Here is a 15,254-nt window from a genome sequence, read left to right as displayed (position 1 = left end):
CCCATGTCCAACTCATGTCTCCCACCACCCCCACCCCCCAGCACTGTGGGGCACCTGCCAGTAGGCCCCCACCCATGTCCAACTCATGTCTCCCACCCCCCCCACCCCCCAGCACTGTGGGGCACCTGCCAGCAGGCCCCCACCCATGTCCAACTCATGTCCCCCACCACCCCCACCCCCCAGCACTGTGGGGCACCTGCCAGTAGGCCCCCACCCATGTCCAACTCATGTCTCCCACCACCCCCACCCCCCAGCCACCAGGGTCACCCTCCACCAGGGCCCCACTCATGTCTCCGACCACCCCCACCCCCCAGCACTGTGGGGCACCTGCCAGCAGGCCCCCACCCATGTCCAACTCATGTCTCCCACCACCCCCACCCCCCAGCACTGTGGGGCACCTGCCAGTAGGCCCCCACCCATGTCCAACTCATGTCTCCCACCACCCCCACCCCCCAGCACTGTGGGGCACCTGCCAGCAGGCCCCCACCCATGTCCAACTCATGTCTCCCACCACCCCCACCCCCCAGCACTGTGGGGCACCTGCCAGCAGGCCCCCACCCATATCCAACTCATGTCTCCCACCACCCCCACCCCCCAGCCACCAGGGTCACCCTCCACCAGGGCCCCACTCATGTCTCCCACCACCCCCAACCCCCAGCAGTGCAGGGTCACCCTCCACCAGGGCCCCACTCATGTCTCCCACCACCCCCACCCCCCAGCACTGTGGGGCACCTGCCAGCAGGCCCCCACCCATGTCCAACTCATGTCTCCCACCACCCCCACACCCCAGCACTGTGGGGCACCTGCCAGCAGGCCCCCACCCATGTCCAACTCATGTCTCCCACCACCCCCACCCCCCAGCCACCAGGGTCACCCTCCACCAGGCCCCCACTCATGTCCCCTATCACCCCCACCCCCCAGCCACCAGGGTCACCCTCCACCAGGCCCCCACTCATGTCTCCCATCACCCCCACACCCCAGCAGTGCAGGGTCACCCTCCACCAGGCCCCCACTCATGTCTCCCACCACCCCCACCCCCCAGCAGTGCAGGCTCAACCTCCACCAGGCCCCCACTCATGTCCCCCTGCACCCCCACCCCCCTGCCACCATGTGCAGCCCCCACCAGGTCCTCACAATCCCCAATCATGTGCGTAATGGTCAGCCTCCACAGCCAAAAAGACCTACCAAGTAACCCATTCACCCACATGGAAATGGAAATCACATGTTACACCCCCAATGTACATGAAGCAAATGAACCCATGTCCGTCACACACATATTTTCAAATTGAATGAGAAAACACACAACATGACATGCATGAAACCAATGAGATGAAACCACACAGTGAACAATGTAAAAAAAAATGTATTGAAAAAAATACAAATGCCAAAGAAAGAAAACTAACTACAATGTAAATGTGAAAAAATAAGCTGCATGTCCGCATAAAAACACAAATCTAGAAAATCAAATCAAAAAAATTATGTCCAAAGTGAAATGTAAAAACTCTCCATGCAACAAAGAACTATGTACAAAAATAACAAGGGTCCATCATCACAACTGAACTAAGGAAACCTCCTAAAAAACCTACCTAAATATCAACTATATACAAAAAGTGGAGCAGTGTCCGTCGACTCCAAATAATAATAAGAACGAAAGGAAACCTAAAACTAAAGAACTATATACAAAGGCGGCGGGCAAGTCCAGCGGCTCACTCTGTGGTGTTCCGGGCCAGGGCATCATCGAACTCCTGTTCGATGTCCCGGAGGCGGTCCAGTTCCATGGCCCCGAGGGTCCGCAGGGACGACGCCGTGTCCTCCTCCAACCCCCTGCGGATTGCCTCGAGGCACTCGGCCCGCCTCAGGGCCCTCCGCATGGAGTTCTCCGCCCTGACCATTGTGAGCCGCGCCTCTTCCGCCCGCCGCCGCTCCGCACCTATGGCGTGGCCCAACCGCTGCCACACGGAAGACACTCTCTGTCCTGGGTCCTCCTGCCCTCCGGCCGATGCCTGCCCCTCCGATGTCGAAGGCCCCGAGCCTTCATGGCTCCCACCATCTTGCTGCTGCTGCTGCTCTGCCTCTGCCCGTGCACTGCCTCCTGCTGCCTGCACATCCTCCGCCGGCTGGGGTGCACCTGTTGATGTGGCCACCCCTGCTGGACGTCCGACTCCCGACTGTGGCAGGGATGCCTCCTCCACCAGCCTGGCCGCACTGTCAGAGGCAGCTCCACAGGGCACCCAGGTGACTGATGGGTGGGAAGATGGCACAGAGGACGACTGGCGCGTAGGGGGTCCAGTTGAGGAGGGGGTCGGAGCAAGCCCCATCAGACAGCGGAATCCGGCCTGGGTGACCTGTCCCAGCAGGCTGACGTGGTCAACGAGCCATTCGAGATGACGTGCAGTCTCTCCATGAAAAGACTGCAGGTCACCTCGCATGGCCCGTTGACGCAACGCCACACCAGCCAGGACAGGCTCAACCCGGTCCTGGATGGCCACGTCCGCAGGCAGAGGAAGGCCAGTTGACGTCAGCTCATCCCCTGCCTGAAAACGGGTCTGGACGTAGGCATCCCTGCTGGTGCAAGATGATGCAGGGACAGGATCGGGGACAGGATTGCACACAGGCACCTCCGCGGCCGCCTGTGCTGCCTCCTGTCCCTGGTCCTGGACTGCACCACTAGCACCAGTGGGATCCCCACCTCCAGACCCTGTCTCTGGTGCTTGCGCGGCCCCCTCCTCCACCAAACCCCCCACCAACCTGGATGACTCTGTGCCATCTTCCCCTGTTGGGCCCTGTGGGGTCCCAGCTGCCCCTTCTGCTGCCGAGGAGTCCAACTGCAACCTCCGCCTCTTGGACCTCCCCCCGGCAGCTGCGGCCTGGGACGCGGCACCGGACTCCTCACTCCCCGACGAGATGACAACACGGGAGGGGAGCCGGGCCTTGCGTCTCCGGCTGGCGGTCGGATCCCCGCCGCTGTGCTCCACAGCACCTTCTCCGCCCTCTTCATCAGTTGACGCTGCAGACAGGGAGAAACAAAACACAGGCATCAGGGCACTGTACAATGGACACATACACACATGACAGTTGTACATGAGTGGCATTGGCAAACCTCAGACATGCCATCACAATCCCCAACACACATGTCATTGCAACTGGCACACATGAGCCATACCACAGCCATATCGCAACTGCCACCACCATCCCCACACATACAACAGCATCAGCAGCCAAAGGGGAGCCATACATCACATGCAACACAGGAAGTGCACCACACATGTACACACACCACCACACTTGCATGCATGTCTACACCTCTGCCAAGTGTCGCACTGTTCAGACGGGCATCCATGTCACATCTGCCAATCAGGCTTCCACATACCGCTGTCACATGCATCCATGTAGCATCACTGTTGCACCTTTGACAAATACACACACATGCACATGTACACAGTGCTCATACATGCAGCCGAAAACAACATACATGCCTGACATCACGGACATGTCTACTTACATACACATTCATCCAAACATGTGTGCACGCACAACTGCATTTGCCATGCAAGCCCACACACACAAGCACCATCCATGTCTCACACATTACAGCCCTCGCATGTGTCAGCCCCACGGCCCTGTACACCCCCACCCATACTCCACCCCATACAAACAGATGTGCAACTGGCACAATGGGGAATGATCACCACACGCCCTGCTCACAACCAGGATGCATGTACACTCACCGCTCGACTCCAGACGGCTCTGCTTCTCTAGGACCTGGACGTGGAGCGCTGGGGATATGCGTTCCAGGACCCCCATCTGTTCTTCCGACAAGTGGCCCCGGCGCCCCTTGGCATCCGCTGCCTTCAAGAGGCGCCGGGCCTTGTTCAGGGTCCTGGACCTGAAGTCCTCCCAGCGCTTCCTGACATGTTGTAAGTCCCGGACTGCCACCCCCTCCGCGTTGATGGCAGTCACGATGTCTGTCCAGATCCGAGTCCGTCCTTCCTTGTCGGCGCGGGAACTTCCAAAGAGGGCATCATACTGCCCCAGGACTTGCTCCACCAGGACACCAACTTCGGTGGCACTGAAGCTGGTGCCCCTCTGCCTCTCTGGCCGGGGGTTGTCAGTGGTCACAGATGGTGTTAGCCCCGACATGACAACCCCAGAGGCAGGAGTGGGTGGGCAACTGGGTCCTGGGGCTGGGCTGTGGAGCGATGGAATTCCAGTCGGGAGTCTTCTGTTCCAGCAGGGGTGGTCACAGCAACAGCACCCCTGGCTGATGTGCAGGCAGCAAATGGCAGTGCACGTGGGCAGCAGGCAGTCAGGCAGCAGCAGATAGCAGGTGGGAGCGTGCTCGGGGGTCTGGGGGGCAGTAATTCGGCCTTCTGGGCAGGAGCGTGGTCTCCCGTGTGCTCACGCGTGGCCAGCTTGGTACGGAGTGAATTGGCACGTGAAAATCCTGCACGTCAGCGTGAAAACCGAGGAAAGGCCCTTAGCACGTAAGCGCGTCAGCACGCATACGCGATTCCATTGGACCAAAGGCCCTCAGCGCGTAAGCGCGTCTGTGACGTGACCCGCACGGGTGTTTCCCACACAGCACGTGATGACAGAGCACACGTGGAAAGACTGCACGTCAGAGTCTCATCGCGTGTAATTGGACAAAAGTGCGTGTACACGCGATTGGCCTATGTACGTGTATATGAGGTGTGCGCGGACACTTACACACGCAAGTACGTCAGCGCACCTGTATCCCGGTGTACGGCCATTTCCACCAATCACACGCAATGAGACTCTGACATGCAGTCTTTCCACGTGTGCTCTGTCATCACGTGCTGTGTGGGAAACACCCGTGCGGGTCACGTCACAGACGCGCTTACGCGCTGAGGGCCTTTGGTCCAATGGAATCGCGTATGCGTGCTGACGCGCTTACGCGCTAAGGGCCTTTTCTCGGTTTTCACGCTGACGTGCAGGATTTTCACGTGCCAATTCACTCCGTACCAAGCTGGCCACGCGTGAGCACACGGGAGACCACGCTCCTGCCCAGAAGGCCGAATTACTGCCCCCCAGAGCCCCGAGCACGCTCCCACCTGCTATCTGCTGCTGCCTGACTGCCTGCTGCCCACGTGCACTGCCATTTGCTGCCTGCACATCAGCCAGGGGTGCTGTTGCTGTGACCACCCCTGCTGGAACAGAAGACTCCCGACTGGAATTCCATCGCTCCACAGCCCAGCCCCAGGACCCAGTTGCCCACCCACTCCTGCCTCTGGGGTTGTCATGTCGGGGCTAACACCATCTGTGACCACTGACAACCCCCGGCCAGAGAGGCAGAGGGGCACCAGCTTCAGTGCCACCGAAGTTGGTGTCCTGGTGGAGCAAGTCCTGGGGCAGTATGATGCCCTCTTTGGAAGTTCCCGCGCCGACAAGGAAGGACGGACTCGGATCTGGACAGACATCGTGACTGCCATCAACGCGGAGGGGGTGGCAGTCCGGGACTTACAACATGTCAGGAAGCGCTGGGAGGACTTCAGGTCCAGGACCCTGAACAAGGCCCGGCGCCTCTTGAAGGCAGCGGATGCCAAGGGGCGCCGGGGCCACTTGTCGGAAGAACAGATGGGGGTCCTGGAACGCATATCCCCAGCGCTCCACGTCCAGGTCCTAGAGAAGCAGAGCCGTCTGGAGTCGAGCGGTGAGTGTACATGCATCCTGGTTGTGAGCAGGGCGTGTGGTGATCATTCCCCATTGTGCCAGTTGCACATCTGTTTGTATGGGGTGGAGTATGGGTGGGGGTGTACAGGGCCGTGGGGCTGACACATGCGAGGGCTGTAATGTGTGAGACATGGATGGTGCTTGTGTGTGTGGGCTTGCATGGCAAATGCAGTTGTGCGTGCACACATGTTTGGATGAATGTGTATGTAAGTAGACATGTCCGTGATGTCAGGCATGTATGTTGTTTTCGGCTGCATGTATGAGCACTGTGTACATGTGCATGTGTGTGTATTTGTCAAAGGTGCAACAGTGATGCTACATGGATGCATGTGACAGCGGTATGTGGAAGCCTGATTGGCAGATGTGACATGGATGCCCGTCTGAACAGTGCGACACTTGGCAGAGGTGTAGACATGCATGCAAGTGTGGTGGTGTGTGTACATGTGTGGTGCACTTCCTGTGTTGCATGTGATGTATGGCTCCCCTTTGGCTGCTGATGCTGTTGTATGTGTGGGGATGGTGGTGGCAGTTGCGATATGGCTGTGGTATGGCTCATGTGTGCCAGTTGCAATGACATGTGTGTTGGGGATTGTGATGGCATGTCTGAGGTTTGCCAATGCCACTCATGTACAACTGTCATGTGTGTATGTGTCCATTGTACAGTGCCCTGATGCCTGTGTTTTGTTTCTCCCTGTCTGCAGCGTCAACTGATGAAGAGGGCGGAGAAGGTGCTGTGGAGCACAGCGGCGGGGATCCGACCGCCAGCCGGAGACGCAAGGCCCGGCTCCCCTCCCGTGTTGTCATCTCGTCGGGGAGTGAGGAGTCCGGTGCCGCGTCCCAGGCCGCAGCTGCCGGGGGGAGGTCCAAGAGGCGGAGGTTGCAGTTGGACTCCTCGGCAGCAGAAGGGGCAGCTGGGACCCCACAGGGCCCAACAGGGGAAGATGGCACAGAGTCATCCAGGTTGGTGGGGGGTCTGGTGGAGGAGGAGGCCGTGCAAGCACCAGAGACGGGGTCTGGAGGTGGGGATCCCACTGGTGCTAGTGGTGCAGTCCAGGACCAGGGACAGGAGGCAGCACAGGCGGCCGCGGAGGTGCCTGTGTGCAATCCTGTCCCCGATCCTGTCCCTGCATCATCTTGCACCAGCAGGGATGCCTACGTCCAGACCCGTTTTCAGGCAGGGGATGAGCTGACGTCAACTGGCCTTCCTCTGCCTGCGGACGTGGCTATCCAGGTCCGGGTTGAGCCTGTCCTGGCTGGTGTGGCGTTGCGTCAACGGGCCATGCGAGGTGACCTGCAGTCTTTTCATGGAGAGACTGCACGTCATCTCGAATGGCTCGTTGACCACGTCAGCCTGCTGGGACAGGTCACCCAGACCGGATTCCTCCGTCTGATGGGGCTTGTTCCGACCCCCTCCTCAACTGGACCCCCTACGCGCCAGTCGTCCTCTGTGCCATCTTCCCACCCATCAGTCACCTGGGTGCCCTGTGGAGCTGCCTCTGACAGTGCGGCCAGGCTGGTGGAGGAGGCATCTCTGCCACAGTCGGGAGTCGGACGTCCAGCAGGGGTGGCCACATCAACAACTGCACCCCAGCCGGCGGAGGATGTGCAGGCAGCAGGAGGCAGTGCACGGGCAGAGGCAGAGCAGCAGCAGCAGCAAGATGGTGGGAGCCATGAAGGCTCGGGGCCTTCGACATCGGAGGGGCAGGCATCGGCCGGAGGGCAGGAGGACCCAGGACAGAGAGTGTCTTCCGTGTGGCAGCGGTTGGGCCACGCCATAGGTGCGGAGCGGCGGCGGGCGGAAGAGGCGCGGCTCACAATGGTCAGGGCGGAGAACTCCATGCGGAGGGCCCTGAGGCGGGCCGAGTGCCTCGAGGCAATCCGCAGGGGGTTGGAGGAGGACACGGCGTCGTCCCTGCGGACCCTCGGGGCCATGGAACTGGACCGCCTCCGGGACATCGAACAGGAGTTCGATGATGCCCTGGCCCGGAACACCACAGAGTGAGCCGCTGGACTTGCCCGCCGCCTTTGTATATAGTTCTTTAGTTTTAGGTTTCCTTTGTTTTTTCTTATGATTTGGAGTCGACGGACACTGCTCCACTTTTTGTATATAGTTGATATTTAGGTAGGTTTTTTAGGAGGTTTCCTTAGTTCTGTTGTGATGATGGACCCTTGTTATTTTTGTACATAGTTCTTTGTTGCACGGAGAGTTTTGACATTTCACTTTGGACAACATTTTTTGGATTAGATTTTCTAGTTTTGTGTTTTTATGCGGACATGCAGCTTCTTTTTTCACATTTACATTGTAGTTAGTTTTCTTTCTTTAGCATTCGTATTTTTTTCTAATACATTTTTTTTTACATTGTTCACTGTGTGGTTTCATCTCATTGGTTTCATGCATGTCATGTTGTGTGTTTTCCCATTCAATTGGAATATATGTGTGTGACGGACATGGGTTCATTTGCTTCATGAACATTGGGGGTGTAACATGTGATTTCCATTTCCATGTGGGTGAATGGGTTACTTGGTAGGGCTTTTTGACTGTGGAGGCTGACCAATACGCACATTGTGAGGACCTGGTGGGGGCTGCACATGGTGGCAGGGGGGTGGGGGTGGTGGGAGACATGAGTGGGGGCCTGGTGGAGGGTGACCCTGGTGGCTGGGGGGTGGGGGTGGTGGGAGACATGAGTGGGGGCCTGGTGGAGGGTGCCCCTGCACTGCTGGGGGGTGGGGGTGGTGGGAGACATGAGTGGGGGCCTGGTGGAGGGTGCCCCTGGTGGCGGGGGGGTGGGGGTGATAGGGGACATGAGTGGGGGCCTGGTGGAGGCTGCCCCTGCACTGCTGGGGGGTGGGGGTGGTGGGAGACATGAGTGGGGGCCTGGTGGAGGGTGCCCCTGCACTGCTGGGGGGTGGGGGTGGGGGGAGACATGAGTGGGGGCCTGGTGGAGGCTGCCCCTGCACTGCTGGGGGGTGGGGGTGGTGGGAGACATGAGTGGGGGCCTGGTGGAGGGTGACCCTGCACTGCTGGGGGGTGGGGGTGGTGGGAGACATGAGTGGGGGCCTGGTGGAGGGTGCCCCTGGTGGCTGGGGGGTGGGGGTGGTGGGAGACATGAGTGGGGGCCTGGTGGAGGGTGCCCCAGCACTGCTGGGGGGTGGGGGTGGTGGGAGACATGAGTGGGGGCCTGGTGGAGGGTGCCCCTGGTGGCTGGGGGGTGGGGGTGGTGGGAGACATGAGTGGGGGCCTGGTGGAGGGTGCCCCTGCACTGCTGGGGGGTGGGGGTGGTGGGAGACATGAGTGGGGGCCTGGTGGAGGGTGCCCCAGCACTGCTGGGGGGTGGGGGTGATGGGAGACATGAGTGGGGGCCTGGTGGAGGGTGCCCCTGGTGGCTGGGGGGTGGGGGTGGTGGGAGACATGAGTGGGGGCCTGGTGGAGGGTGCCCCTGCACTGCTGGGGGGTGGGGGTGGTGGGAGACATGAGTGGGGGCCTGGTGGAGGGTGACCCTGGTGGCTGGGGGGTGGGGGTGGTGGGAGACATGAGTGGGGGCCTGGTGGAGGGTGCCCCTGGTGGCTGGGGGGTGGGGGTGATAGGGGACATGAGTGGGGGCCTGGTGGAGGCTGCCCCTGCACTGCTGGGGGGTGGGGGTGGTGGGAGACATGAGTGGGGGCCTGGTGGAGGGTGCCCCTGCACTGCTGGGGGGTGGGGGTGGTGGGAGACATGAGTGGGGGCCTGGTGGAGGGTGCCCCTGGTGGCTGGGGGGTGGGGGTGGTGGGAGACATGAGTGGGGGCCTGGTGGAGGGTGCCCCTGCACTGCTGGGGGGTGGGGGTGGTGGGAGACATGAGTGGGGGCCTGGTGGAGGGTGACCCTGGTGGCTGGGGGGTGGGGGTGGTGGGAGACATGAGTGGGGGCCTGGTGAAGGGTGCCCCTGCACTGCTGGGGGGTGGGGGTGGTGGGAGACATGAGTGGGGGCCTGGTGGAGGGTGCCCCTGGTGGCGGGGGGGTGGGGGTGATAGGGGACATGAGTGGGGGCCTGGTGGAGGCTGCCCCTGCACTGCTGGGGGGTGGGGGTGGTGGGAGACATGAGTGGGGGCCTGGTGGAGGGTGACCCTGCACTGCTGGGGGGTGGGGGTGGTGGGAGACATGAGTGGGGGCCTGGTGGAGGGTGACCCTGCACTGCTGGGGGGTGGGGGTGGTGGGAGACATGAGTGGGGGCCTGGTGGAGGGTGACCCTGGGGGGTGGGGGTGGTGGGAGACATGAGTGGGGGCCTGGTGGAGGGTGCCCCTGCACTGCTGGGGGGTGGGGGTGGTGGGAGACATGAGTGGGGGCCTGGTGGAGGGTGACCCTGGTGGCTGGGGGGTGGGGGTGGTGGGAGACATGAGTGGGGGCCTGGTGGAGGGTGCCCCTGCACTGCTGGGGGATGGGGGTGGTGGGAGACATGAGTGGGGGCCTGGTGGAGGGTGCCCCTGCACTGCTGGGGGGTGGGGGTGGTGGGAGACATGAGTGGGGGCCTGGTGGAGGGTGCCCCTGGTGGCTGGGGGGTTGGGGTGGTGGGAGACATGAGTGGGGGCCTGGTGGAGGGTGCCCCAGCACTGCTGGGGGGTGGGGGTGGTGGGAGACATGAGTGGGGGCCTGGTGGAGGGTGCCCCTGGTGGCTGGGGGGTGGGGGTGGTGGGAGACATGAGTGGGGGCCTGGTGGAGGGTGCCCCTGGTGGCTGGGGGGTGGGGGTGGTGGGAGACATGAGTGGGGGCCTGGTGGAGGGTGCCCCTGCACTGCTGGGGGGTGTGGGTGGTGGGAGACATATGTGGGGGCCTGGTGGAGGGTGCCCCTGGTGGCGGGGGGGTGGGGGTGATAGGGGACATGAGTGGGGGCCTGGTGGAGGGTGCCCCTGGTGGCTGGGGGGTGGGGGTGGTGGGAGACATGAGTGGGGGCCTGGTGGAGGGTGCCCCTGCACTGCTGGGGGGTGGGGGTGCAGGGGGACATGAGCAGGTGTGCAGGGTAGTCCCCTGTTTTGTGGGCTGCCTGCAGGGGCTGTGGAGGGTGTACAGGGAACACCTGTGAGGACCCACCCAGCCTAATTGCGTGTGATAATTCCCGCACACCCCTGTAATACACGTACCAAGCCAAATCGCGTGTGATAATTCCCACGCACCCCTGTAATACACGTACCTGGCCAAATCGCATGTGAAACTTCCCGCATACCCCTGTAATACACGTACCCTGGCCAATCGCGTGTTGAACTTCCCGCGTACCCCTGTAATACACGTACCCTGGCCAATCGTGTGTTAAACTTCCCGCGTACCCCTGTAATATACGTACCCTGGCTAATCGCGTGTATAACTTCACGCGTACCCCTGTAATACACGTACCCTGGCCAATCGCGTGTTAAACTTCCCGCGTACCCCTGTAATACACGTACCCTGGCCAATCGCGTGTTAAACTTCCCGCGTACCCCTGTAATACACGTACCCTGGCTAATCGCGTGTTAAACTTCCCGCGTACCCCTGTAATACACTTACCCTGGCTAATCGCGTGTTAAACTTCCCGCGTACCCCTGTAATACACGTACCCTGGCCAATCGCGTGTTAAACTTCCCGCGTACCCCTGTAATACACGTACCCTGGCTAATCGCGTGTATGACTTCACGTGTACCCCTGTAATACACTTACACTGGCTAATCGCGTGTTAAACTTCCCGCGTACCCCTTTGATACACGTACCCTGGCCAATCGCGTGTTAAACTTCCCGCGTACCCCTGTAATACACGTACCCTGGCCAATCGCGTGTTAAACTTCCCGCGTACCCCTGTAATACACGTACCCTGGCCAATCGCGTGTTAAACTTCCCGCGTACCCCTGTAATACACGTACCCTGGCTAATCGCGTGTATAACTTCACGTGTACCCCTGTAATACACTTACCCTGGCTAATCGCGTGTTAAACTTCCCGCGTACCCCTGTAATACACGTACCCTGGCCAATCGCGTGTTAAACTTCCCGCGTACCCCTGTAATACACGTACCCTGGCCAATCGCGTGTTATACTTCCCGCGTACCCCTGTAATACACGTACCCTGGCCAATCGCGTGTTAAACTTCCCGCGTACCCCTGTAATACACGTACCCTGGCTAATCACGTGTATGACTTCACGTGTACCCCTGTAATACACTTACCCTGGCTAATCGCGTGTATGACTTCACGTGTACCCCTGATATGCACGTTACCCGCTTTGCGTTCCTTGTTTGGCTGCCCTGTAAACTGGTCCAGGGTTAGCGCAGCCCTTTGCGATGATTTAGCGATTTTGCTGGCTTTTCCTTGCGCGAGGGCGTTCTTGGGGGCGTTACTGGCGCTGCTGCAGGGTCGCTGCGATACTCTGCGCCACGGCTGGTTTGGGAGCATGAAATCCATGAATACGCTGTGCGCGGAAATCGGTTTTAGCGCACGTGCCTGGCGCAGTCAATCGCACGCGGACACTCTGCGCCAGCCGCTTGCGACACTTTTCTGCGAAATTCTATGAATTACCCTGTCAGTTTCAATTTATGCAAACTGTTGTTCGGAGCGGACACTCTGCGTTAAGCCAAGAGAATGGAACTATCAAACATAATGTAAGTTCAACTATCCATAACGTTTTTGCGATTAAAAATGGCATTTGTGCTGTATGCATATTGAACAATTCAGCGACGTGCGAATATGCCATTTGATGAAAATAGTGGACACAATACATTGTTCTGTGCCATATTTAAAAAACCAAGTGCATAACTAGTGATTTGTTTATAAGCCTACTAATAATTGTTATTTGTGTACGGTTTCAAGAGGGGTGAGTAAAGGTTTGATTTTTTTGGCTTACTGACATTTTTATGGGTTGTTAGTTGGAGCATATTGTGACGATTATTCATCGACGACCACAACCTGTATGCACGCTATTGATATCTAAACCACTTCATCCCATGGAATATCAGGGTGTGCTACCAACGTTGCATTATTGTGCACCTTAAAGTAGGTGTTGGGTGGATGTGCCGGGGGCAGAACATTTTCTGAGGGAGCTTGGTTCGCTATTGGATAGATAATATTCCCAGTTCCATTATAATGCCATCTGTCTGTTGTTCCTTCTATCCGTCGGTTTCTCCATCCCATTAGGAGCTATACCTACTTCACAGCTATAACCTTTCATGCACATTGTAGTCTTAAATACTCCCCCTATGTTGTCTTTGTGTGTTAATTATGTGTGGTTTGCGTTCATTATTAGGTTTCATGCGGTGCAGAATTACAGGATAAATGGATAGATTTGAATAAACAACGGCTAGTAAAATATATTTTTATTCTGTTATCTACACAGATATAGTGTACCGTTCAGCAAATGCCATAGTTTCCAGCTACCGTGGGATGGATTCTTCAATCAACAATGGCAGATATGCCTAAACGGATCTTTTAGCATTACCGTCATGTGGGACGACAGAAAGGGACCGATATGCCCTTTGGCGGTACCAGCGACAAGGAGCAACCTGTCATTGTTTACGGTATAGCACGAAGCTGATGTCAAAGCCTTGCGATTGAAAGGAACACCATGTGCGTCATTATAAAGTTTTGCCACTGTAACCTAAGGCCACACAACAAATGGTCGTTGATCGCAATCAGCGGATCATGATAATGTGGTTTTGGGAGCGCTCTTTGATAAACAAAAGCACATGCTACATTGCATATTAATGATGTTTTCTTTAAAAATATTGTTTGCAAATCCAATTTAGGACGCGCAGTGAGAGGATGTGTGTGTTGATCTTCCGGGTTCTGCGTTAACTGACGTTATGGCATGGGTGATGACTGCGAGCGTTTGGTTACACTGCCCACTAATGTCATGAAAATAGGTGGAGCATATCGTTTGGAATAGTGATGTCAGCTTCAGGGGCGGGTGATATGATTTAGTGCCGCGATGCATCAATGGATAAGATTACCACAAGATGGCTGTGCCCAACCCGTTGTTTTCACATGTGTTAAAGTGAGGAAAACTAATGTAAGAGGAATAGGAAACATTTTTACGATCGATCAGAGTATGCTTAAAAACATGCCCGAACGCTCGGGACAGTAACATTTTTGAGCGCACTTCCGCTTTTATGTTTATCATCTATGTGTATTAACCAATTTGATTTCTCGTATAACTAAATAAAGTCCTGCTGTTTTGTAGTAAAATTCACTTTATGAATATTGTCTTACAGATACCTTCATAAATGTTCTATCACCCTCTTTTAATGTGGTACCATGTGTACCAGTACAACCAGATTACCTGTTCAATGAATGTACTTATACACATCATTTGATGTTAATTGTGAATAGCATCTGTGTTATCAATTTAGTCTGTGTCCCGTCTCAGTATTTGATCCCGAATTACCGCTTTTTATTAATATCATAATTGAATGAAATGCATCATCAATTTTTCAGATATCTTTGCATATATCTTCTCATTGTGAGAAACCCAAGGGTATTCTCATGGATAGGCCCTGGGGATCCTTTGTTCCGGTGGCCAGTGAATGGCCATCGCGCTTGAAAAAAAGGCAGAACCATCAGGGAAAACAGAGCCCACCCCTCAATTCCAACATGATTTATACCCCTCGTTCCCCAAAACCCACTTTTCAACAACCCTACATTCAAACCCCTTTTCCTGACAAAAATCTATATCTTTATCCTTTTTTGTAGAACACGACAACTCCCACAATTCCTCCCCAGTGCATTTTCCAGAAACCACTAGGATGAGGAAGAAGATGCCAAGAGCTAGAAAGATTACCCATAGGAATCAATGCATTGATTTCTATGGGTTGTCACCATTTTGTCCCATTAACAAGGTCAGGCAGAGTCAGGCAGGGCTGGAAAACTGTTCCCGCCTGACTCTATTTAACACTCCTATCAGTGTAAAAGGTGGAGCACTGAGACACACTTTGAGCGAGCTGGGGATACTGTGTGGACCAGAGGAGCTGAAGAGCAGAGGAAAGTGCTTAAATAACCCTGGAGAGTCTGGAAGGGAGCTCAGGGCCAAGAAGTTGATCCTGTGTTTTTGACGGGCTGCAGCAGGGCTGAGAAGATGTGCCTTCCAAGAGCCAGAGAAGGCAGATCATATCCTGCTGACTCTGTCCACAATTATTACTTGTTTCTCCTGGGCATATGAAAGGAAGACATGCAGAGTTAGCAACAAAAAATAAATAACGACAAACATTTTCAGCGACACCTGAATAACGAAAAAAAAGTCTAATTGTTTAGTAAAAGTATGGGGTTGGGGTAAGGGATTAAAAGGGCTGCAGGTAGTGGGGTGGGGTAAAAAAGCTGTAGAAACAAGGGGATGGGGGAACCCCCCAATTTAAATAAAATCAACTTTTTTTGTTAATAAAGTGTCACTGAAAAAGTATGTCTGTATTTTTGTTGTTGTTATAAACACATGGAACCAAAGGGAAGCCCAGGTAGCTGAGCGACTGAGGGAAGACCCTGGCCTCTACCCAGAGAGCTCCAGAGAAGTTGCTTGCCAGAACCGCGCTAGCCGGGTGAGTTTAATGGCAAGAGAGAGGAAATCCCGGTGAGCGTGTGTGTGG

This window comes from Ambystoma mexicanum, chromosome 5p (assembly GCF_040938575.1).
Source record: "Ambystoma mexicanum isolate Mex_15411 chromosome 5p, UKY_AmexF1_1, whole genome shotgun sequence".
Classification (NCBI taxonomy): domain Eukaryota; kingdom Metazoa; phylum Chordata; class Amphibia; order Caudata; family Ambystomatidae; genus Ambystoma; species Ambystoma mexicanum.
Note: the sequence above shows the minus strand (reverse complement) of the source record.